Source organism: Bos mutus, chromosome 22 (genome assembly GCF_027580195.1).
Source record: "Bos mutus isolate GX-2022 chromosome 22, NWIPB_WYAK_1.1, whole genome shotgun sequence".
Classification (NCBI taxonomy): domain Eukaryota; kingdom Metazoa; phylum Chordata; class Mammalia; order Artiodactyla; family Bovidae; genus Bos; species Bos mutus.
The window spans coordinates 24,026,846-24,050,201 of NC_091638.1; the positions used below are offsets into that span (position 1 = coordinate 24,026,846).

The window sequence follows — 23,356 nt, forward strand, 5'->3', positions numbered from 1 at the left end:
AAAGTAATTGTACTCCAATTAAAAAGTAAATTTAATTTTACTTTTTAAAAGTAAAATTGCATACTTTTAAAAAGTAAATTTGCCTGCATAAATACAGTAAAATACTGTTCCAAATAGTCTTCCTCACTCCAAGCTGAATGCATGAAGGCAGATTTTTCATCAACAGAAATCATTTTTTTTAAATGATCTTTAACTGTATTTCTAGCTCATAATAAGCCTTCAAGTGGGGCAGTCACAATGGTAGTGGAAATGCTTCAGACTCTAGTGACAGACTTGTGCTACTTCAAAGCTCTGGCACCATTTCCTCCAAGAGATGCTACTTTCTCCTGAATTCACACAACTGAGGAATGAGTCTGGTAGCCACGATGAGCATACTCAAAGAAACTAGGAAAATGTTCAGAGAAGAAATGTATTGCTTCTGCTTTGTTGATATTAACCGGAGCTCCAAGGAAGCTCCTCTTTGATCTAATTCCCCAAAAGCTTAACCCATGGCTTTGTCCCTGAATCCTCTGATCCTCTACAACCACAAAAGTCCACATACTCTTCAGTTTTTACATTATAAGTTACATGTCTCAGCATGTTAACTAGTCAGAATAAACTATAGAAACAGTATATAAAATCATGTATATTACATATACACATGCCTTCCCTGGTGGCTCAGTTCATTAAAGAATCTGACTGCAGTGCAGGAGACCCAGGTTTGATCCCTGGGTTGGGAAGATGCCCTGGAGGAGGATATGGCAACCCACTCCAGTATTCTTGCCTGGGAAAGCCCATGGACAGAAGTGCCTGGGGTCACAAAGAGTTGGACATGACTTAGCAACTAAACCACCACCAATCATCACATCAGATCAGATCAGATCAGATCAGTCGCTCAGTCATGTCCGACTCCTTGCAACCCCATGAATCGCAGCACGCCAGGCCTCCCTGTCCATCACCGACTCCTGGAGTTCACTGAGATTCACGTCCATCAAGTCAGTGATGCCATCCAGCCATCTCATCCTCTGTTGTCCCCTTTTCCTCTTGACCTCAATCCCTCCTAGCATCAGAGTCTTTTCCAATGAGTCAACTCTTCACATGAGGTGGCCAAAGTACTGGAGTTTCAGCTTTAGCATCATTCCTTCCAAAGAAATCCCAGGGCTGATCTCCTTCAGAATATACATATAAATGTGTATATATGTTTTTGTGAATATATATGATTGTGATATATACATTTATGTCTACACACAAACATATACACACATATGTGTGTGTATATTCACACACACAGAGACACACACAGACACACACACGCATGATATTCCAGGGTCCAGCTGCTGACAGAGAGTAATTTGTACTATATAAGAAAAGAATTTAAAAAAAAAAAACCTTCACATCTTTGTAAATGCTTCACTGTGCTAAGTAGACATATTTCATACACTGTTATTCAGCAAATACAACATTATGCTACATTCTAATTAAGAATAAATTCCAGAAATAACTCATGCGTTTGTAAATGAACAGTGCAGGTGAACAGGGACACAAAGGGTCTGTAATTACACCTGTGTCTGTTTGTATGCCCACCAGTTCTGTTGTCTAAAACAGACCTAAAGGAAAGCTCTTCCAGGTTAATTGCTGTTGCTGAGGAAACGGCCCAGGTTTGCCTTCACAGTCCATGATTTCCTTCAGGTGCAGCAGTCAGGCTGGCCTCAGGGTGTCAACTTTTGTCTAAAGGCAAATATGTAGTAAAGTCTCCTTTGAATTTTCTAAAAATATTTATTTTTTCACTCTTTTGAATTTTTCAGTATCTTCAAATAGAGTTTAATGTTAAAGCAGATGGCTGTAGGGAAAAAAATATTACCTGACTCCTGGTTTCTCAACAGAACATAGGAAGCTGGGTGGCATGTTGCTTGTCTGAGGAACGATCTGAGTAATGGGTCATCAGTGGTAGATGTCCTGGGAAAATTATAGAGTAACTGAAGAAAAGTCCCATTACTAAGCAGCATAGCACCCTCTGATCCATCCTCCTCATTTCCGCTACAGCTACATGATTAGCATACTAACATGATCAAGCTTCTCTCTCCAACTTTCCACTTATCTTCACTAACTTTAGAGAATCAGGAAAGACCTGCTTAATTTAAACCCCCACGCATCTCTGAGGCAGACATCTAGAACTGATGTCAGCTTAATAGGTCTGGCAATCTTGCTTCCTTATCTCTGTTCCTGCTGCTTCTCCACTTCTCTGTAGCTAGCTTGAAAATTATACATAGATGGGCTTCTTTTGAAAGTCTTTTCTGACCTCTTAATTATGATTTAGTACTTCTCATATGCAAAATAGCTGTCTGAGGAGGCCTTACAAATAGCTAAGAAAAGAAGAGAAGCTAAAGGCAAAGGAGAAAATGAAAGCTATACCCATTTCAATGCAGAGTTCCAAAGAATAGCTAGGAGAGATAAGAAAGCCTTCCTCAGGGATCAATGCAAAGAAATAGAGGAAAAAACAGAATGGGAAAGACTAGAGATCGCATCAAGAAAATTAGAGATACCAACAGAATATTTCATGCAAAGATGGGCTCAATAAAGGACAGAAATGGTATGAACCTAACAGAAGCAGAAGATATTAGGAAGAGGTGGCAAGAATACACAGAAGAACTGTACAAAAAGGATCTTCACGACCCAGATCATCATGATGGTGTGATCACTCACCTAGAGCCAGACATCCTGGAATGCAAAGTCAAGTGGACATTAGGAAGCATCACTACGAACAAAGCTAGTGGAGGTGATGGAATTGCAGTGGAGCTATTTCAAATCCTTACAGATGATGCTGTGAAAGAGCTGCACTCAATATGCCAGCAAATTTGGAAAGCTCAGCAGTAGCCACAGGACTCGAAAAGGTCAGTTTTCAAGCCAATCCCAAAGAAAGGCAATGCCAAAAAAATGTTCAAACTACCACACAAGTGCACTCATCTCACAAGCTAGCAAGGTAATACTCAAAATTCTCCAAGCCATACTTCAACAGTACATGAACCATGAACTTTCAGATGTTCAAGCTGGATTTAGAAATCTCTGGCTGAGGAACCAGAGATCAAATTGCCAACATCTCATGGAGCATAGAAAAAGCAAGAGAGTTCCAAAAAACATCTACTTCTGCTTACTGACTACACCAAAGCCTTTGCCTGTGTGGATCACAACAAACTGTGGAAAATTCTTCAAGAGATGGAAATACCAGACCACCTGACCTGCCTCCTGAGAAATCTGTATGCAGGTCAAGAAGCAACAGTTAGAACCAGACATGGAACAACAGACTGATCCCAAATCGGGAAAGGAGTAAGTCAAGGCTTTGTATTGTCACCCTGCTTATTTAACTTATATGCAGAGTACATCAGGAGAAATGCCGGGCTGGATGAAGCACTGGCTAGAATCTAGACTACCAGGAGAAATATCAACAACCTCAGAAATGCAGATGACACCACCCTTATGGCAGAAAGCGAAGAAGAACTAAAGAGCCTCTTGATGAAAGTGAAAGTAGACAGCAAAAAGCTGGCTTAAAACTCAACATTCAGAAAACTAAGATCATAGCATCTGGTCCTATCACTCCATAGCAAATAGATGGGGAAACAATGGAAACAGTGACAGTCTTTATTTTGGGGGGGCTCCAAAATCACTGCAGATGGTGACTGAAACCATGAAATTAAAAGATGCATGCTTCTTGGAAGAAAAGCTATCACCAACCTAGACAGTGTATTAAAATGCAGAGACTACTTTTCCAACAAAGGTCCATCTAGTCAAAGCTATGATTTTTCCTGTAGTCATGTACAGATGTGAGAGTTGGACTATGAAGAACGCTGAGCACCGAAAAATTGATGCTTTTGAACTGTGTTGGAGAAGACTCTTGAGAGTCCCTTGACTGCAATAGCAAACCAGTCAATCCTAAAGGAAATCAGCCCTGAATATTCATTGGAGGGACTGATGCTGAAGCTGAAACTCCAATACTTTGGCCACCTGATGAGAAGAGCTGACTCATTTGAAAAGACCCTGATGCTGGGAAAGATTGAAAGCAGGAGGAGAAGGAGACAACAGAGGATCTGATGGTTGGATGGCATCACCAACTTGATGGACATGAGTTTGAGTAAGCTCTGGGAGTTGGTGATGGACAGTGAAGGCTGGCCTGCTGCAGTCCATGGGGTCGCAGAGAGTTGGACATGACTGAGTGACTGAACTGAACTGAACTGACTTCTCATCTGTGTGTTTTTTTTTTTATTTTATTTTATTTTTAAACTTTACAATATTGTATTAGTTTTGCCAAATATCGAAATGAATCCGCCACAGGTTTAACAACATTCAGAATTTCTCTTACTAGAGCTGTTATCATATAGTATTATAACGTTCATCATTATACTTCTTTGGTATTATAAATACCCAGAAGGGAGAGAGAAAGTTTGTCTCATTCATCCATTTATTGAGAAAGTGAGCACAAAGGAAATATATCTTGAGTCCACTTAAACTGTAATGCATTTGACTATTTAGGAAAAGGCAGAATAAGTTTAATAGCTCAAGAAGTTAAGAAGGTTGGGACTTTAGCCTGGATACTTTTGTGGAGGAGTTTATGAGTTGACTGGGAATCTAAAAAAAGTTTGAATAAAGATATATGTATGATAACCTGTATAATTAGTTAAATTATAGACTTGTAAACTTGCTTCTAAATAATGGATTCTAAAATATGTTTAAGAGTTAATACGATAAAAATAATTCCAAGTCTCTGTTTAAAAGAAGTGAGTTAATCAAAGTGGAAGGCTCATTTTATTAAAAGACATCTCATAATCTTCAATAAGATGACAGAATTTATATAAAAGAAGGAAGTGGCATTTCAAGTGGCACTGCCCAGAGTTACTTGACCAGAAGTTCCTTTTCATCTATGACCATCTCATGAGACAAAAGTTCCTCAGAACTCACTTTGGGATATGCCTGTCATCTATAGTAATGACTGGCAATCTAAGGCTGCTACCAGTCCAATTCTTGTTTCTATAAACAAATTTTTATATGAACAAAGCCAGATTTGCTCATAAATGCATTGTATGTGGCTGTTTTTGTGATATAATGGCAGGGCTGTATAGTTGTGACAGCAATCATTTGACCTGGAAATTAAAAAATGATAGTACTTGATACCTAGTTATTTATAGAAAATGCTTGCTAATTCCCAGCTTATAGTAATATTTTGTTCTTTCTTAAGCTTCACTATAAAAGTATCCTCTGGGTATAACTAGCGTTCACTACAATCAGCTGGACCCATGGCTGATGTGTCACACAGAACTGTTGCACAAATGCAGGACGAAATGATCCACAAAACTGGAGCACATCACGTTTTCCTTAAACACTGAGCTGACCAGCAGTATTTTCTAAATTGAAAGGTGAACTCAGCAAAATATCTTTGGTTTTTCTGCTTTAAATTTTAATTAGAAACTAGTCAATACATATACTACCATATTAAAGTTTACAAATATAGACACATTTGTTATAAAGAAGTTTGAAACAAATACACTAAAATACCTTGAAAGAAAGTGAAGTCGCTCAGTCGCGTCTGACTCTGCGACCCCATGGACTGTAGCCTATCAGGTTCCTCTGCCCATGGGATTTCCCAGGCAAGGCTGCTGGAGTGGATTGCCATTTCCTTCTCCAGGGGATCTTCCCGACCCAGGAATCGAACCCAGGTCTCCCGCATTGCAGGTAGACGCTTTACCGTCTGAGCCACCAGGGAAGCACTGACAAACTGGAAATTTTACCAATGAAACTAAACTTTTATTTGATAATTTGAAGAAATCATACTCACATCCTAAAATACATTATAACGATTTATTTTGGTCACATAAGACTAGAGTTGAACAAGATTTGTGATCTAGAGTTTATCTAAATGAAATATAAATTCATGTACAGTACATGGAATATTCAGATGATTTGATTTTTTAATTCCAATTTAGCAGTTAAAGAAAATGCATAGCTTTAATTCCTAATAGTAATGAGGATTCCTTTTTCTTCCATTGTTAACCCATACGATTGAAGTCAAATATTGAGCTGGTTCAGAACACATTCAACATTATTTTATAAATTGTTAGAATCAACCTGTTTGGTCATTAGTTTAAAAGAAAGACATTTGCAGAAATACAAGTTTTCTCTATTTCTATAATTAAGCAGAATTAGTCTGAAATTGTATTTTCATTTGTTTTTCTCCTTATCTCTCATCCTCCATCTCCACCAAAACATCTGACAGATACTGCATTGGGTTTTGGCTCTGCTCTCTTTCTCCCTGAGTGTTGAAAACCATCACATTTGGAAACTTGATTCCCCTGGAGAAACTGTTAAATGCCTTTAGGCTTATTTTAGGAGCCAAAGTCGGCATTTTTTTTTCCTGTTGTGGCAAGAACACATACAAGTTTTGATAGTTATTTCAAGGCAGCCCTTTGACTAGATTTTCAAAATAAAGAACTTTGACTTCCATATTTCTATTCTTCTTGGGAAAGAGGCCCAAGCTGATCATACATAACAAATAAATTCAACTAAATGTGCTGTGAAAAAGAAGAAAAGCAAACCCACACAACATACGTACAGAGATACACTATTATAAACAGCTCATGTCCCAGCATGAGTGTTAACTGGGATATACAACGCAATTCACTATTCTCATGGGAGTTTTCAGTTTACAATTATTTCTCATATTGTGAGCATTCCATCAGGGTGAGTACAATTCTTCCATTTATAGATCCAAAAGCTTTATAAAATATGGTTCCTGAACATAAGCCAACTGTTTCATCTGGCATTCAACCATTAACTTGGTCATCTACCCCAAACCTAGAATAAAAACACTCTGTATAGAATCACTGTGAGTGACACACTACTTTCCAACCAGGTGCCATAATCGTCCAGGCTGAAGCACCCATCCCTGGGAGGTCAAATGATTCACAAGAACACTGGGTAAGAGAGGCTCAGGGATAAGACTAGAATGCTAGTCTCCAGACTCCCACTGCCTGCTCCTCTGGTGCATCACAGCGCTTTCCCTTCTTTAGAAGACCACGTCCAGTCAAAATCAAACTGGCTTTTTCAATCATATGCCTTACCCTCCCTGGCATGCAACTGTGCTTCAGTCAAATTGGGTTTTCCATGCATGAGTTTGCTGCATATTATACAGGCTGTATACTTTGACTGTTTTCTCCATTCCTCCACATTGTAAAATAAAATTCCTTCAACTATCACCTTCCAAACAGGTTAAGTCATCCAAATTCCCACAGGTCAAAGTTATCATTTTTGTTTTGAATACTGAAGCACCTTTTCTTTATCTTTACTGTGCTGCTTATTAAATTCAAACTGGTATTATAATTGCATGTTAATTCCTTTATTAGGATGTAAAGTCCATTGAGGTTATAGAGTCCAGAATTTGGTAAGATTTTACAGGCTCAGAACCCTGTGTTACATACCAGAGGTACTGAACTTAGGCCCAATAATTTACAAGAACAGATAAACCATCTCATCACTAGCAAATAAATAAAACAAAACAAAAATAACAAAAACCTGACATCTTTACTTTCTAAAATTTATTCTTAAACTATTTTAAAAAGTCAGAACAACTGGAATTGTTCTATCAGCACTCTGGAATTCTCCCTGAGAGTCAGCATTCCCAAAATACTATTCTAAGTGGTTTCCACAAAAACACTTCAAAGTGCTTGCTTTCTGTTTTATTTTTGTAACAGTTCCATGAGTTTTAATCCACTGGATTTAGATACATGAATTCACTTAAGTGGGGCTTGGTCCACTGAGTGGATAGCAAAGACAGTTTGTTTTCTCAGTCAGAAAGGAAGGGTATCTTGTATTAAGTACTGAATCAAGCAGCAAAAAATTCTGATGATCCATTTTATCCCATTTTCATTTCCTCTTTGATGCTTTACTGTTTCTCTAAATAAAACAAAGACAATATTTAGGATGCAAACATGGTCTTCTATTAATAATTAAAGAACATAAATTTAAAGTGCCAGTGATTCCAGCTAAACTTGGTTACTCACAATACTTGTACAAAACCTTCTAAGAGAAACCGAGAGCTAAAGGTTTACAGAAGCGTTGATGATCAACATGTATATCTGTACATCTCTACTAGGAAAGAAGTTTATTTCCTTTCCTGCTTTATTTGAAACCCTCACGTTCCTCACAAACTCATGTTCATGTTCTACGGAATGCATCCTGATGTTACTAATGAAGAGTACGGCTAGTTCTTTTCCATTTTAAATGTTACCATGATTATCTCAAAGTAATATTGGTGATGTAGATACTTTTTTCCCACTTTTTTTCTAACATAAGTTACATATTGGTTTATATATTTTTGGCCATTAAAAGCTTTCCTTTTCCATTACCATGTTGGTGTGATAATAAAGGAGAAGACTTCATGGTGTGTTTGTGTGTGTATGAGGCTTCACACTCAAGCACATACACACACATAGAGTCAAACACTTTCCTTCTCTTGGCATCCACAGACATTTTGTATTCTCCAGTTGAAGTCCTTCTCTAATAAAAATACAATATCAGAGGTCAAAAACCACATTACTTGATTAACAGCTCTCCATTGATGCCTTTCTCTGCTTTGTAAGGAATCAACACAAAACCTGATAACATGCTCTATTATCCACTGGAATAAAAATGAAGCTCCCAATTTTGCTTGCTCTACACCTAGCACTGTCCTTTTACACTCAATTTTTTGTGGTCTCTGCTGCTGTTGCCACTGCTGCTAAGTCACTTCAGTCGTGTCTGACTCTGTGTGACCCCATTGACGGCAGCCCACTAGGCTCCTCTGTCCCTGGGATTCTCCAGGTGTCCTTAATCTGCATGTCCCTGTTGAAAATTAATTTCTACCAGGTGGATCTGTGGACCTTTGAGCAGTGTCATGAGAAACTTGTTTTCTAATAAGTTATCTTTACCTGAGAAAAATGAAATCCCACTTTGTTTCACTGCCCTCCAGATGTAAAACATCTCTAAGGAAAGTCCACAGCCCTAGGCTTCCACACCCACTCTGGTGACTTCAGCTACTCACTTGGGCAGACAACACTTAATTCTGTTTCTTTAATTCAGTCTCCCTGGAATTCTAACTGCTTAGAGGATTATCCTCCTTGGAATACCTTATTTCAATTCACTAAAAATCACCTCGTAAACAACTTGTGTTTTCTTTCCCATGAACCAGATCTTTCAAGAAACATCAATTTCAGTTAAAGCTACACATTCTTTGTGATCTCTCCCAATGTTTATCTTCCACATTCCGTATACCTCTATTACCTACATCTAATCAGTGACTAAATCCTTTGATTTGCATGACTTAAATTTATCTTATATGTTGTAATGAAGATTAATCAATATTATACGGAGGCTGTTAAGTATTCAATAAAAAGCTGACTTGTTATCATTAAAATTATCCTGCTTTCACATTCATTCACTTTATAATACTTTTTGTGCTTTGAACTAAATGTTTAAGTCCTAACAATACTTTATAATTCTACTCAGATTCATTTTCTTCTATTTGCTTTGGGGGTCAAGGATGGTACATGGCCACATTCCTTTCTTCTAGTCTCCTAAGAGTATTTATTATTTTCATGATTCTTTCAGTCAAGTGTTGCTTCATGACATCATCTCTACTTAACTGAATAGCTCTTCATCTCTTGTATTGGCACTTTGCTCACACTCATATTTCTTTTCTTTCCCCAATTATATTGTGATTTCATGAAGGATGGTCTATATGCTCATATTTTGTGTATCCCACTCAAATGTCTGGCAACGTATATTTTTTAAGATGTTTAAAATCTTTTGTTGATTCTTGGATGACTGGTAATATCCTGTTCAACTGTTTTTGGTGGGATCAACCTTGTATAAAAATATGCTTGGGTGGTCACAGTTCACTTACGACTGCATGAGAATAATCTTTTTTCCAACTTCTCCAATGAAGAGTAAGGCATTGAAAAATATAATATGTTCCCACCATTTACCAAATATACTTAAGTCCACTCTATGTGTGTGTGCTCAGTTATGTCCAACTCTTTTCGACCCTATAGAATGTAGTCCACCAGGCTCCTCTGTCCATGGGATTTTCCAGGCAAGAAACTAGAGTGGGTTGCCATTTCCTACTCCACGATATCTTTCCAACCCAGAGTTCGAGAATGCGTCTCTTGTGTCTCCTGTATTGGCAGGCAAATCCTGTACCACTGCATCACCTGGGAAGCCCATGTCCACTCTATAAATACTTCTTAAAAAGGGAACCATGGAGCACTCATGAACCCAGGTATGCGGAGTCTCAGAATTATATTTAATTTGATTACTATTAGGATTATAATATTATGCTTATGATTAATGAATCTGATTTGTTAAAAAAGTATAACTGCTATATGGAGAAAATATTCTGCATTTATAATTCAATACATTAGCTATAAGAGTTCTATTATGTGTCCTCAGAGGAAAAACAGGACACATACATCAGAAATATGCAAGGTTGGATGCTTAGCAGAGAGAGGCTTGTCCCTTTCCCACCTCCATATCGAGCTGGCTTTTCATCAAAATAGAAAAACACAAGTCCACAGTGTAGATACCAATAAGATGTTTCTTTCTTAATGTCATAAGTAAAGCAACATGTATTAATTAAAAAAAAAGAAACACTGCATAAAGGTTCCTCTCTATAGAAAAAGGATGTTTTAATTAATGGACAGAGCACCATTCTGTTTCTTAAAGCAACCTAAACCATGAGTGAACACAGCAAAGGACTTCTCATAGTCTGCCCTGTTAGCTTTCTACATGCCTAAATTCACAGAGACAGATGCAGTTTAACCAATGGAACTATATTATGTGGACTTCCTAGTATCCCTTCCATAGCCAAATCGATAAAAACTCTTAAGTCAATCAGTGCCAAGTGGCCCCTAATATCTCCACATAGTAAAGTGTCAAGCTAAGCCCTTCTTTATTGTTATCCCTGCTCAGAACCCAAATGCCAGGTGACCTAGGACTCCTACTAAATGGAATCCAATACTAAGAAGAGAACACTTGATTGTACACAGATTGCCTCCCTTATTATTTTCTTATTAAATAGTTCTCTACTGGGTTTTATTTTAAAAGGTTGCTTCTGAATATGTGTACTTTGAGAACAGTGCTTGCTGTCTTCACACCATGCCTTTTTCCCCAACAACAGGTTAGGTACTTAGCTCTTTAGCTTCAACAGGATCAAACTTCTACCTCTTTCAGGTCAAAATACATCATCTCTTATTTTTCAAACTAATGGTAGTCAGTGAACCATATATTTTCTGTAACTGGCAAAAAATAGGTTTCCCAGAGCAATTGAGACTAAAATGAATTGTACGGATTTACCGTGGCATGTCCGACAGTATGTTCACATGCACAGTCTGGCTGTGACCTTTCATAAGATCAACCTGTGTTAATAACAACGATCTCCATTCCAGCTCTCTTGATGCACACTCGCTGCAGTGATAACAGAATGGGTGGGAATGTTTCTTTCTGAGGCCATCATTGGTAGAACATGGGTGTGGTCAGCTGTTTTCTGATTGTCCAGTTTCACAGAGAACAATAAATCCTTCTTGCATTCTGACCATCCAGCTCAGAAAACATGCCACTCACTCCCCAGGACGTCTAACAAGACTACTTTTTGACTTCTCCCATTTGCCTCAAGAAGCAATTTTGCCACTTCATTTATGAGAGAAGAAAAACTTCCATGAAGCATCTCTATGATGGCAGAGACCTCATGCTGGGAGTTGATCTTGCCACCCTGAAACTAATCTGGAAATATTTGTACCTTAATCTCCTGCAGAAATAAACCTTCTGGAGCTCTCAATCTGACATACACTGAAATTTGTACTATATCAGCTGTCACTGTGCACACTGCTAGGAATAAAAAGAAAATGCAGAAGCTTAAGTCCTGTGCTTGGAAGATTATTTCTTGTTTACGTTCTCCCTTTGCAGAAGATTTTCTGTTGCTCATTCATTACAGAGATTTTGTCTCCCTTCCTGAACTAGTCTCCCTTTGCTACCTCTCTTCATTTAGCATTAAATCGTATCACACAACCAAATCTTTTAACCTGGGTCTGCAAAGGCCTGTTTTGCTTATCTGACTGTTAGAGATTCTAAATGTAATTGCAGGCTTCTTACTCATCCAGGAGATAAGGCTGGTGGTCAAGAGGCCAGTTCGCTGCTATTATTTCTCCCCAGTCTACTTCTAGCATCCTTGCTGATCTTATCAAAAAGAACTACTCCTTACATCATTTAACCTGCTGGTATGTGCAGGCTAAAAATAACAAATGATGTTGCTCAAGTGGTAGTAGATGGCAGGGAGCATGGTGCAACTGATCCCAAAGTAGGTTACTCCCTACAAGGAATGTGTCCTGCCCCGGTCACCATATACACTGATAGTTAGTTTTAATGGCATACCTGTGGTCCCCACATTTCTGTTTTTTAAAGAAAAAACTTGGAAACACCTGTGCAGTGCCCTTTTGTGTCACAACTCAATTCTACAGAGATAAATATTAGAGTTGCCAAGGTCAGTGACCCTGCCTAATGGCATCATGGACAGCCAATCAAGAGCATGTCTCTGCTCACTGCAGGCTAATTAAGAGTTGAAGGAAGCCAGCAACACAGTGGCACTCGCACGGCCTCCCTCAGCACAGATTTTTGCCCTTGGCATTCTGAGAACAACTTGACATGTACTCTGGTAGATGCTAGTGTGCTTGCTTCAGCAAGTTTAAGTGAGTCTACCCTCTGTCATTGACTGCCAATTAATTTTAAACCAAATGGCTGGGAGAGGTAATATCAGGTATCCGGAGAAAATTACATGTGACAAATGTAGGATAAATAGTGTCATGAACACTGACTAGTCTTAAACTTCCAAAGTTTACCTTCTATTGTACTTGTTTCAGGGAGAGGAAAGTGATGCTAAGTGCTTTGGGGATTCTATATCAACTCTGCTTACCTTGTCCAATTACTTCTTATAGAAAGCAAGCATTTTTTTGACTTGTTTGCAAAAAGAGGCTAATGATATTACATTGAGAAGTTTTGTTGCCATAGGAAAGTGATTCATATATAAGTGACAGGGTGGTTTAATAGTATATACCTAATTTCACTGCAGAAAATTAAGTATACAAATAATTTGCCAAACACCTTGACTCTGGTGCAGAGTCCCAGAAAATAGTTGTAGAAAGCTAGAAGGATTGTATATGATAATACAAAGATGTGAGATCAAGATTTTAAAAAAATTGCCTCAGTTTCCTCATTTGCATATTAGATGCTTCATAATCTTAATTTATGGTTTGAATACTTCTATACTCCCAAATAAATTATGAGTACAATCATTAATTGACAGGATAACTATAACCCGTCTTCCCATTTTATCCTTTTATCTATATCCAAGATGCTAATGTACAAAGAGATCTTCACGACCCAGATAATCACTATCGTATGACCACTCACCTAGAGCCAGACATCCTGGAATGTGAAGTCAAGTAGGCCTTAGGAAGCATCATTACGAATAAAGCTAGTGGAGGTGATGGAATTTAGGCTGAGCTATTTCAAATCCTAAAAGATGATGCTGTGAAAGTGCTGCACTCAATATGCCAGCAAATTGGAAAACTCAGCAGTGGCCACAGGACTGGAAAAGGTCAGTTTTCATTCCAATTCCTAAGAAAGGCAATGCCAAAGAATGTTCAAACTACCGCAGGCACAATTGCACTCATCTCACATGCTAGTAAAGTAGCGTTCAAAGCCAGGCTTCAGCAATACGTGAACCATGAACTTCCAGATGATCAAGCTGGTTTTAGAAAAGGCAGAGAAACCAGAGAGCAAATCGCCAATATTTGCTGGATCATCAAAAAAGCTAGAGAGTTCCAGAAAAACACCTATTTCTGATTTATTGACTATGCCAAAGCCTTTGTGTGGATCACAGTAAACTGTGGAAAATTCTGAAAGAGATGGGAATACCAGACCATCTTACCTGCTTCCTGAGAAACCTGTATGCAGGTCAGGAAGCAACAGCAGACTGGTTCCAAATAGGAAAAGGAGTATGTCAAGGCTGTATACTGTCACCCTGCTTATTTAACTTATATGCAGAGTACATCATGAAAATGCTGGGGTGGAAGAAACACAAGCTGGAATCAAGATTGCTGGGAGAAATATCAATAACTTCAGATATGCAGATGACAACACCCTTAATGCAGAAAGTGAAGAAGAACTAAAGGGCCTCTTGATGAAAGTGAAAGAGGAGAGTGAAAAAGTTGGCTTAAAACTCAACATTCAGAAAACTAAGATCATGGCATCTGGTCCCATCACTTCATAGCAAATAGATAGGGAAACAGTGGAAACAGTGGCTGACTTTATTTTTAGGGGCTCCAAAATCATTGCAGATGGTGACTGCAGCCATGAAATTAAAAGATGCTTACTCCTTGGAAGGAAAGTTATGACCAACCTAGACAGTACATTAAAAAGCAGAGACATTACTTTGACAACAAAGGTCCATCTAGTCAAGGCTATGGTTTTTCCAGTAGTCATGTATGGATGTGAGAGTTGGACTGTGAAGAAAGCTGAGTGCCGAAGAATTGATGGTTTTGAACTGTGGTCTTGGAGAAGACTCTTGAGAGTCCCTTGGACTGCAAGGAGATCCAACCAGTCCATCCTAAAGGAGATCAGTCCTGGGTGTTCATTGGAAGGACTGATGTTGAAGCTGAAACTCCAATACTTTGGCCACCTGATACGAAGAGCTGACTCATTTGAAAAGACCCTCATGCTGGGAAAGATTGAGGGCAGGAGGAGAAGGGGACGACAGAGGATGAGATGGTTGGATGGCACCACCAAGTCAATGGATATGAGTTTGGGTGAACTCCATGAGTTGGTGATGTACAGCGAGGCCTGGTGTGCTGTGGTTCATGGGGTCGCAAAGAGTTGGACACGACTGAGTGACTGAACTGAATGGGGAAATAAAGTTAAGGAACAACAGTGGAAGGAAAGCTATGGCAAACCTAAGCAGTTGGTTAAAAAGCAGAGACACTGCTGACAGTGGTCCATATAGTCAAGGTTATGGTCTTCTCAGTGGTCAAATATGGTTGTGAGAGTTGGACTGTAAAGAAGGCAGAATGCCAAAGAATTGATGCCTTTGAATTGTGGTGTTGAAGAAGACTGCTGAGAGTCCCCTGGACAGCAAGGGGATCAAACTAGTCAATCTTAAGGGAAGTCAATCATGAATATTCATTGGAAGGACTGATGCTTAAGCTGAAGCTCCAATATTTTGGTCACCTGATTCAAATAGAGGACTCACTGGAAAAGTCCCTGATGCTGGGAAAGATTGACAGCAGAAGGATATAGGGCATCAGAATGTGAGATGACTGGATGGCATCACCAATGCAATAGACATGAACTTGGGCAAAATTTCTGAGATGGTGAGGGACAGGGAGGTCTGGCGTGCTGCACTCCATGGTGTCACAAAGAGTTGCACATGACTGGGTGACTGAACAACAACCACAGAGTCTGTATTACTTATACAAAGCTTGGATTAAGAACGATAAGCTACATTGTTAAAAAATTCTATTTTTTCTTAAAATAGGTCTTGACTATTTTTTGACCTGCTATTACTTTCTGGACAATAATGTTCATGGAATTGGCTACTGTATTAAATATATTATTATATTTTGTCTGAAAAAAATATTCCCATTTAGAATTTCTACAGATGGTGGGCATATCATACTGAAACATTTGCCATGTTTTAACAAGACCAGTGAAACCACTTACAGCAGTAAGTAGGATCCTGTGACATCCAGTACCTGGAGCAGAAGCCCAACAAATACAGTTTTACCCCTCACTTTCTTTCCTCCTCTCTGGTCTACAACCACACACCTCTACTCTCTCAGTTGACTGCTTTCTATTTTGTTACAAGAGGAATTGAGACTCAGTACCCATGAGACACATGGTCCTAAGCTAACTGGTAACCCAAATGAGTGGTACCAAACAACATGATGCAACTCCAGGTAATCAGCCTTTGATATGGTACATTTAAAAATGTAGCTTATTTACACAGCAGAAATAGAGACGCAGAAGTAGAGAACAGAGCTATGGATATCTTAAGGGGAAAAGAGGATAGGATGAATTGGGAGATTGGGATTGACATACACACACACTACTAATATTATGTATAAAATAGATAACTAATGAGAACCTGCCGTATAACACAGGAAACTCTACTCAGTGCTCTGTGGTGACCTAAACGGGAAAGAAATACAAAAAAGAGGGGGTATATGTACACATATAGCTGATTCATTTTGCTGTATAGTAGAAACGAATGCAACATCCTAAAGCAACTAAATGTCAATACTTTTTTAAAATAAAAATACCCGCCTTTACCCTTAGTTTATTACTAGTCATAAAATAAATAAATTTCCAAAAGGAGGCAATAAACTGGATGGCTGATAATTTATGTTGGCTTCTTTGGATGTCTCTTACAGCTCTCAATTTTTAACCATCTCTTAGTTAGCTCAAAACTTATTCACTGATACACTGATGATGCAGACTATGGCATATTATCTCTTCCTCTACCACTTCAATTGTAATAGATGATCTGTTTGTTTAATGACATTTCCTCAGTAAAGTTATTGGATCTACAAGGAAAAATTTTAGAATAACTCCAAGTTCCCTCCTAGCTTTAAGCTGCAAGTGATGAGTGATTGGTGGCAATTTATAGTATGCAAAAGTAGCATTTCTTGATGCAAACTTCTTCCATTAACTCTTATCAGCTTATCAGAAGGAAAAAAAAATCCACATTATTTTATCTCAAAGATTCTACATCATCTTTGATGTAGATGCTCAACATCAGAAAGAAAAGCTTGGGAATCTGTTTACTTATAACATTAATTTCAACATGTTTTTATTTATTGTAAAGATAAAAAGAAATCACATTTGTGAAACTAGGGCGTTTTATTGATTTTTGCATTAGGTTTATGTGGTAAAGGACTAAAGCCAAAGTTTGTTTTTTAAGTGTAAATAACATGGACTTCTTATTTTGAATTTCTTTTGGGATTTATACGTAGGGCATTTCCAAATATTTTTGTTCTCAAGATTATTACCTCAGATGGAGATTAAGGTAAAAATAATGAAGCTGTTGAACTAGGAAAAATGTACTTTTGGTTCAAGACACATATCTGAAAAGAAGTTAGTGTCAATTGACAAGGATTCAGACAAATAACACAAGGCAAGCTGAGGAGCATTCAAATGACAAAGTACACAATATATTCAGAAAATTAGAATGCTTATGATTGAAATTTAACATTAGAATTAAATCTTATCCCTATATTACTGTTTTCTATTCTACTGGTTTATGCTAATTTTAAGACTAAATTGCCATATGAAATTAGTCAATTTCACTGCTATTTTGCTTATAAATAGTCCTTAAGGAAATAATTACTGGAAATCAACAAAATGTCATAACCTTTAATCTATTCTTCAAATACATATTTGTCTTTATTCAGAATAGTCAGGGGTACTGCAACATTACTTCCAAAAGAGTAAAGCTATAAAGAAATGTTCAATAATGGAGAATTTTTCATCAATAATACTTAGAATATACAAATTTTATTTTATATATTATTATATGGTAGTTCAAATATTTCATAAAGGTAATATTAAAATAGGATATGCTTTAATAGATTAAATAATCAATTATAGAACACTGTATATATGTATGTCAGAATTAGAAATAGATAAAATAAATATGCATGTAGGTAAAAACTGGGTGTGAATACACAAAAAAGAACTGCCATTAGGGGTTATATTTTAATTTTTGTTAAATTATTCAGTCATGTTTTTAAAAGTTAGCTTAGTTGAGAATTTAAGTATAACATAAGCTGGTGTTATGAAAATTAACAAGAGTAACAGCCTCGAATTTAAACCAGGTTATAAAGTCAGTCTGCAAAATTCAAACTTTGACGTAAGCTAGAGACAACTTATTACGCTAAACTATATTTTTGTGAACTGATTAATATTTTAAAAATATTTTATATTTAACATTGTATTGCAATACAGTATATACATTATATATTATATAATACATATAATGATATATGTATTAATATACTATAACTATCAGAAATAACAAAGACACAGAAAAACATCTAAAATGTATTGCCAAGTAGATGCAGAATAGAAACACGCAATGCTGGAGAGAGAGATTAATTTCATTCATAACTGTAATAGTTTGCTAGGACTGCCTTAAAAAAGTATCACACTGAGTTGGTTAAAAAAAAAGGAAGAAAAAAGAAAAAGTGTGGGCTCATGGTTCTGGATGCCAGAAGTCTGAGATCAAAGGGCCACATGCCTTCTAAAGGCACTAGGGAGGGTCTGCTCAGGCTTCCCCTGGAGCTTCTAGTACTTCCTTGGCTGTGGCAGGATCCCTCCCCATTTCACATGGTGTTCTCCCTGTGTGCCTATTTGCATTCAAATTTCCCCTTTGTATACAGGCCCAGTCTACTCCAGTGTGACATCAGCTTAAGTAATTACAGACTCAACAGTCCTATTTTCAAACAAAGTCAGGTCCTGATGTATCCAGGGTTAGAATTTCCACATACAAATTTTGACAGGACACAAATCAGCCTGAGCATTTACTACCAGAGTGAGAAGGAAGGAAGCTTCTAGCTCAGCTGGTAAAGAATCTGTCTGCGATGTGAGAGAGACCTGGGTTCCATCCACGGGTTGGGAAGATCCCCTGGAGAAAGTCTACCCACTCCAGTATTCTGGCCTGGAGAATTCCACGGACTGCATAGTTCATAGAGAGTCAGACAGGACTGAGAAACTTTCACTTTAAGAAGGAAGGGGAGAAAGGGACTTCCATCCTGCTGCCATGGGAAGAGCTTTTGGAGATGCGCATGCAGCTTCTTTTTGCTCTGCTTTTTCACATCTGTAGGAAGAGATGTACCTTAGCTAAAGAGTGAACTCAGGGAGAAAACATTAAGCTCACCCTTTTAAACTCCTTCTGTCAATTTGCCTGTTTTCAAGTCCTTTGGGTTTTTCCTTCAGAGGTAAAAATATGACGTGAATAAATGAATGAATGAATGGAAACAAATAGGCAAAAAAATCCCAAGTGGTAAAATAAATGCCAAAACATTAACTATGTTTAATATGGGTGGTAGCAATCCCTGTGATTATATATTTTTATTTTTATTATTTGTACAATTTTAAATTAGAAAGCAAGATATATACGTACCATAGGTACACATATATGTGTGTACCATACATATGTATGTACCATAGGCAGTAATTATAATTAATAGCTACTGAATACTTAATGTGTGCCACACAGTACTGTAAGTGATTTATATGCAATAGTATTTATGATGGGTGGATATACGGATTAAAAAATAAATAAGTGGATGGATGGATGGCAATTACAATTCATCTTTCTAAGCATTCTCAAGATCTTAGTTCTTGACACCTAGGGACTTTTAGGGGGCGGCTAATGTTAAGGACAGTTACTCCTTGGAAGGAAAGTTATGACCAACCTAGATAGCATATTCAAAAGCAGAGACATTACTTTGCCAACAAAGGTCCGTCTAGTCAAGGCTATGGTTTTTCCTGTGGTCATGTATGGATGTGAGAGTTGGACTGTGAAGAAGGCTGAGTGCCAAAGAATTGATGCTTCTGAACTGTGGTGTTGGAGAAAACTCTTGAGAGTCCCTTGGACTGCAAGGAGATCCAACCAGTCCACTCTGAAGGAGATCAGCCCTGGGATTTCTTTGGAAGGAATGATGCTAAAGCTGAAACTCCAGTACTTTGGCCACCTCATGGGAAGAGTTGACTCATTGGAAAAGACTCTGATGCTGGGAGGGATTGGGGGCAGGAGGAGAAGGGGACGACAGAGGATTAGATGGCTGGATGGCATCACTGGCTCAATGGACGTGAGTGTGAGTGAACTCCGGGAGTTGGTGATAGACAGGGAGGCCTGGTGTGCTGCGATTCATGGGGTCGCAGAGAGTCAGACATGACTGAGCAACTGAACTGAACTGAATGTTAAGGACCCAACGTCCGAGGTCAGGGGCAGAGGCTGATAGGAGCTACCCCATGTCCAAGGTCAGGGGCTGTGGCCGAGAGGAGCAACCCCATGTCCAAAGTCAGGAGGAGTGACCTCCTCCAAGGTAAGGAGCAGCGGCTGCGCTTTGCTGGAGCAGCCATGAAGAGACACCCCACGTCCAAGGTAGGAGAAACACAAATAAGACGGTAGGTATTGCGAGAGCACATCAGAGGGAAGATACACTGAAACCATAATCACAGAAAAAGAGCTAAATCTGATCACACAGACCACAGCCTTGTCTAACTCAGTGAAACTAAGGCATGCTGTGTGGGGCCACCCAAGACGGGTGGGTCATTGTGGACAGGTCTGACAGAATGTGGTCCACTGGAGAAGGGAATGGCAAACCACTTTAGTATTCTTGCCTTGAGAACCCCATGAACAGTATGAAAAGGCAAAATGATATGATACTGAAAGAGGAACTCCCCAGGTTGGTAGGTGCCCAATATGCTACTGGAGATCAGTGGAGAAAGAACTCCAGAAAGAATGAAGGGATGGAGCCAAAGCAAAAACAATACCCAGCTGTGGATGTGACTGGTAATAGAAGCAAGGTCCGATGCTGTAAAGAGCAATATTGCATAGGAACCTGGAATGTTAGGTCCATGAATCAAGGCAAATTGGAAGTGGTCAAACAGGAGATGGCAATAGTGAACATCAACGTTCTAGGAATCAGCAAACTAAAACAGACTGGAATGGGTGAATTTAACTCAGATGACCATTATATCTACTACTGTGGGCAGGAATCAGTACTTGGATGCAATCTCAAAAACGACAGAATGATCTCTGTTCATTTCCAAGGTAAACCATTCAATATCATGGTAATCCAAGCCTATGCCCCAACCAGTAATGCTGAAGAAGCTGAAGTTGAATGGTTCTATGAAGACCCACAAGACCTTTTGGAACTAACACCCAAAAAATATGTCCTTTTCATTATAGGGGACTGGAATGCAAAAGTAGGAAGTCAAGAAACACCTGGAGTAACAGGCAAATTTGGCCTTGGAGTACAGAACGAAGCAGGGCAAAGGCTAATAGAGTTTTGCCAAGAAATACACTGGTCAGAGCAAACACCCTCTTCCAACAACACAAGAGAAGACTCTACACATGGACATCACACAGGGTCAACACCGAAATCAGTCTGATTATATTCTTTGCAGCCAAAGATGGAGAAGCTCTATACAGTCAGCAAAAACAAAACTGGGAGCTGACTGTGGCTCAGATCATGAACTCCTTATTGCCAAATTCAGACTTAAATTGAAGAAAGTAGGGAAAACCACTAGACCATTCAGGTATGACCTAAATCAAATCCCTTATGACTATACAGTGGAAATGAGAAATAGATTTAAAGGACTAGATCTGATACACAGTGTGTCTGATGAACTACGGACAGAGGTTCGTGACACTGTATGGGAGACAGGGGTCAGGACCATTCCCATGGAAAAGAAATGCAAAAAAGCAAAATGGTTGTCTGAGGAGGTCTTACAAATAGCTGTGAAAAGAAGAGAAGCAAAAAGCAAAGGAGAAATGGAAAGATATAAGCATCTGAATGCAGAATTCCAAAGAATAGCAAGAAAAGATAAGAAAGCCTTCCTCAGCGATCAATGCAAAGAAATAGAGGAAAACAACAGAATGGGAAAGACTAGAGATCTCTTCAAGAAAATTAGAGATACCAAGGGAACATTTCATGCAAAGATGGGCTCGATTAAGGATAGAAATGCTATGGACCTAATAGAAGCAGAGATATTAAAAAGAGGTGGCAAGAATACACAGAGGAACTGTACAAAAAAGATCTTCACGATCAAGATAATCATGATGGTGTGATCACTCACCTAGAGTCAGATATCCTGTAATGTGAAGTCAAGTGGGTCTTAGAAAGCATCACTATGAACAAAGCTATTGGAGGTGATGGAATTCCAGTGGAGCTATTTCAAATCCTGAAAGATGATGCTGTGAAAGTGCTGCACTCAATATGCCAGCAAATTTGGAAAACTCAGCAGTGGCCACAGGACTGGAAAAGGTCAGTTTTCATTCCAATCCCAAAGAAAGGGAATGCCAAAGAATGCTCAAACTACCGCACAATTGCACTCACATCACACGCTAGTAAAGTAATGCTCAAAATTCTCCAAGCCAGGCTTCAGCAATACATGAACTGTGAACTTCCAGATGTCCAAGCTCGTTTCAGAAAAGGCAGAGGAACCAGAGATCAAATTGCCAACATCTGCTGGATCATTGAAAAAGGAAGAGAGTTCCAGAAAAACATCTATTTCTGCTTTACTGGCTATGCCAAAGACTTTGACTGTGTGGATCACAATAAACTGTGGAAAATTTTGAAAGAGATGGCCATACCAGACCACCTGACCTGCCTCTTCAGAAACCTGTATGCAGGTCAGGAAGCAACAGTTAGAACTGGACATGGAACAAGAGACTGGTTCCAAATAAGAAAAGCAGTATGTCAAGGCTGTATATTGTCACCCTGCTTATTTAAATTATATGCAGAGTACATCATGAGAAACGCTTGGCTGGAAGAAGCACAAGCTAGAATCCAGATTGCCAGGAGAAATATCAATTACCTTGGATATGCAGATGACACCACCCTTATGGCAGAAAGTGAAGAGGAACTAAAAAGCCTCTTGATGAAAGTGAAAGAGGAGAGTGAAAAAGTTGGCTTAAAGCTTTCAGAAAACAAAGATCATGGCATTGGGTCCCATCACTTCATGGCAAATAGATGGGGAAACAGTGGAAACAGTGTCAGACTTTATTTTTGGGGGCTCCAAAATCACTGCAGATGGTGACTGCAGCCATGAAATTAAAAGACGCTTAATCCTTGGAAGGAAAGTTATGACCAACCTAGATAGCATATTCAAAAGCAGAGACATTACTTTGCCAACAAAGGTCCGTCTAGTCAAGGCTATGGTTTTTCCAGTGGTCATGTATAGATGTGAGAATTGGACTGTGAAGAAAGCTGAGCATTGAAGAATTGATGCTTTTGAACTGTGGTCTTGGAGAAAACTCTTGAGAGTCCCTTGGACTGCAAGGAGATCCAACCAGTCCATCCTAAAGGAGATCAGTCCTGGGTGTTCATTGGAAGGTCTGATGCTGAAGCTGATACTCCGATACTTTGGCCACCTCATGCAAGGAGTTGACTCATTGGAAAAGACCCTTATGCTGGGAGAGATTGGGGGCAGGAGGAGAAGGGGACGACAGAGGATGAGATGGCTGGAAGGCATCACCGAGTCGATGGACATGAGTTTGGATAATCTCCGGGAGTTG

General features: G+C 38.8%; 1 protein-coding gene across 6 annotated transcripts in view; it reads right to left on the minus strand.

Moving 5' to 3' along the window:
* Nucleotides 1–23,356, minus strand: part of CNTN4 (contactin 4) — a 1,023,175-nt gene that overhangs the window by 538,943 nt on the left and 460,876 nt on the right. The window contains exon 1 of one of the 6 annotated variants that reach the window (XM_070359499.1): nt 1,841–1,858. The exons of the other annotated variants lie outside the window; for them this stretch is intronic. The gene's annotated coding sequence lies outside the window, so the exon portion shown is untranslated. Of the gene's footprint in view, nt 1–1,840; nt 1,859–23,356 lie in introns of those variants that run through there. 6 annotated transcript variants of the gene reach the window in all.